The following is a 4,012-nucleotide window of genomic DNA, read 5'->3' on the forward strand; positions in this document are numbered from 1 at the left end:
AAACAATCATCATCCACACTATACATCTAATCCTTTGTTACAGCAAGCCGGTGAGATTGACAACCTCACTGTTTCGTTGGGGCAAAGTACTTTGGTTGTGTTGTGCAGGTTCCACGTTGGCGCCGGAATCCCTGGTGTTGCGCCGCACTACATCTCGCCGCCATCAACCTTCAACGTGCTTCTTGGCTCCTACTGGTTCGATAAACCTTGGTTTCTTACTGAGGGAAAACTTGCTGCTGTACACATCATACCTTCCTCTTGGGTTTCCCAACATCACAAGGAAGCTACTACGCCCACATCAACTGTGCGCAAGCAGCTAATTTTCTGGCGCCATTGCCGGGGACGTGAAGGAAAATTACACCACAGAGATTGCTAACTCCCACGGCAACAGCTAATTTTCTGGCGCCGTTGCCGGGGAGATGCAGACACGCTGCAAGGGGAGTCTTCACAATCCAATCTCTTTACTTTGTTTTTGTCTTGCTTTATTTTATTTACTAGTTTGTTTGCTGCACTAAAACAAAACACACAAAAATTAGTTGCTAGTTTTACTTTATTTACTATCTTGTTTGCTATATCAAAAACACACAAAAATTAGTTACTTGCATTTTTTTTGTTTTTGTTACCATGTCTAGTTCTGCACTTGTTACTTCTTCACCTGAAGAATTAGTCTTCACTTTTAAACAAGGGGATGAGGAGAGTTTTAAAGATGCTTGGTCCAGAATTTTTACTTCTTATCGTAAAGCTGAACCTCAAATGACTCTAAGTTTGCTTCTTAGTAACTTTTATTTTGGTCTTATGATTCGCTATAGATATGCCTTGGATGCTTTAGTGGGAGGAGATTTCCTTCATTGCTATGGAGATCAAGCTTTTAATGCCATAAAGAAGTTGGTTGCATCACATGATTCAGCTAATAACTTTGATTCAGCCCTTATTAGCATTTATAATAGATTAAACAATCTTGAGACAAGTGCATCTCGCTTGAATGACAACTATCGCTATGTTCGTAACCGTCTTGAACAAGTTTTAGTGAACTCTGAACCTTCATTATGGGATCCTACTGTTAAAATTGTTATCGGTGATCAAACTCTTCATGCCAATTGTGATATTATGTCTGAATTTTGCCTTATGCCTAAGAGTATTCATGAATCTTTGAAACTTTGGGGATTCGTTGAAGGAGGAGAAGGAATAACTCTTATTGATAACTCTGTTATAAACCCTAAGGGAATAGCCGCAGGTGTTCATACAAACATTCTTGGAAGAAAAATATCCATTGATTATCTTGTTATTGAATGTGTAGGAACAGGACAAATCACACTTGGAAGATCCCTGCTGAAACTATTGGGAGCAGTCATAGATATGGGAGAAGGTACCCTGAAATTCACCTCTACACCAGGGGGAAGACATATATTCCCTAAAGCAAAGGGTAAGAAAAAGAACAAGAAAGGTAAGGGCAAAGCCCAAGGTAAGGTTGATACACCATCTCTTGATAACACTTGATACACACTTTCTGCGCCTAGCTGAAAGGCGTTAAAGAAAAGCGCTTATGGGAGACAACCCATGTTTTTACTACAGTACTTTTGTTTTATATTTGAGTCTTGGAAGTTGTTACTACTGTAGCAACCTCTCCTTATCTTAGTTTTATTGCATTATTGTGCCAAGTAAAGTCTCTAATAGAAGTATGATACTAGATTTGGATTACTGCGCAGAAACAGATTTCTTTGCTGTCACGAATCTGGGTCTAATTCTCTGTAGGTAACTCAGAAAATTATGCCAATTTACGTGAGTGATCCTCAGATATGTACGCAACTTTCATTAGTTTTAAGTTTTCTCATCTGAGCAACTCTGGTTCCTTTTAAAAATACGTCTTTACGGACTGTTCTGTTTTGACAGATTCTGCCTTTTATTTCGCATTGCCTGTTTTGCCATGCTTGATGGATTTTTCGATTCCATTGACTTTCAGTAGCTTTGTGCAATGTCCAGAAGTATAAAGAATGATTGTGTCACCTCTGAATATGTGAATTTTGATTATGCACTAACCCTCTAATGAGTTTGTTTCGAGTTTGGTGTGGAGGAAGTTTTCAAGGATCAAGAGAGGAGGATGATACAACATGATCAAGGAGAGTGAAAGCTCTAAGCTTGGGGATGCCCCGGTGGTTCACCCCTGCATATATCAAGAAGACTCAAGCGTCTAAGCTTGGGGATGCCCAAGACATCCCCTTCTTCATCGACAACATTATCAGGTTCCTCCCCTGAAACTATATTTTTATTCCATCACATCTTATGTACTTTACTTGGAGCGTCTGTTTGTTTTTGTTTTTGTTTTGTTTGAATAAAATGGATCCTAGCATTCATTGTGTGGGAGAGAGACACGCTCCGCTGTTGCATATGGACAAATATGTCCTTAGCTTTACTCATAGTATTCATGGCGAAAGTTTCTTCTTCGTTAAATTGATATTTGGTTGGAATTGGAAAATGATATATGTGGTAATTGGTATAATATCTTGGATAATGTGATACTTGGCAATTATTGTGCTCATGTTTAAGCTCTTGCATCATATACTTTGTACCTATTAATGAAGAAATACATAGAGCTTGCTAAAATCTGATTTGCATGTTTGGTTTCTCTAAGGTCTAGATAATTTCTAGTATTGAGTTTGAACAACAAGGAAGACGGTGTAGAGTCTTATAATGTTTACAATATGTCTTTTATGTGAGTTTTGCTGCACCGCTTCATCCTTGTGTTTGTTTCAAATAAACCTTGCTAGCCTAAGCCTTGTATCGAGAGGGAATACTTCTCATGCATCCAAAATCCTTGAGCCAACCACTATGCCATTTGTGTCCACCATACCTACCTACTACATGGTATTTCTCCACCATTCCAAAGTAAATTGCTTGAGTGCTACCTTTAAAATTTCTATTCTTTATCTTTGCAATATATAGCTCATGGGACAAATAGCTTAAAAAAACTATTGTGGTATTGAATATGTACTTATGCACTTTATCTCTTATTAAGTTGCTTGTTGTGCGATAACCATGTTCATGGGGACGCCATCAACTATTTCCTTGTTGAATATCATGTGAGTTGCTATGCATGTTCGTCTTGTCTGAAGTAAGAGTGATTTATCATGATCAAATGGTTTGAGTGTGCATATTGTTAGAGAAGAACATTGGGCCGCTAACTAAAGCCATGATCCATGGTGGAAGTTTCAGTTTGGACAACAAACCTCAATCTCTTATGAGAATATTATCTGTTGATTGAATGCTTATGCATTAAAAGAGGAGTCCATTATCTGTTGTCTATGTTGTCCCGGTATGGATGTCTAAGTTGAGAATAACCAAAAGCGAGAAATCCAATGCGAGCTTTCTCCTTAGACCTTTGTACAGGCGGCATAGAGGTACCCCTTTGTGACACTTGGTTGAAACATGTGCTATGCTATGATAATCCATGTAAGTCCAAGCTAATTAGGACAAGGTGCGGGCACTATTGGTATACTATGCATGAGGCTTGCAACTTGTAGGATATAATTTACATAACTCATATGCTTTATTACTACCGTTGACAAAAATTGTTTCTTGTTTTCAAAATAAAAGCTCTAGCACAAATATAGCAATCGATGCTTTCCTCTTTGAAGGACCTTTCTTTTACTTTTATGTTGAGTCAGTTCACCTATCTCTCTCCACCTCAAGAAGCAAACACTTGTGTGAACTGTGCATTGATTCCTACATACTTGCATATTGCACTTGTTATATTACTTTACATTGACAATATCCATGAGATATACATGTTACAAGTTGAAAGCAACCGCTGAAACTTAATCTTCCTTTGTGTTTCAATACCTTTACTTTGAATTATTGCTTTATGAGTTAACTCTTATGCAAGACTTATTGATACTTGTCTTGAAGTACTATTCATGAAAAGTCTTTGCTTTATGATTCAATTGTTTACTCATGTCATTTACCATTGTTTCAAATCGCTGCATTCATTACATGTGCTTACAATAGTATTGATCAA

The sequence above is a fragment of the Lolium perenne genome, chromosome 5, assembly GCF_019359855.2.
Source record: "Lolium perenne isolate Kyuss_39 chromosome 5, Kyuss_2.0, whole genome shotgun sequence".
Lineage (NCBI taxonomy): Eukaryota > Viridiplantae > Streptophyta > Magnoliopsida > Poales > Poaceae > Lolium > Lolium perenne.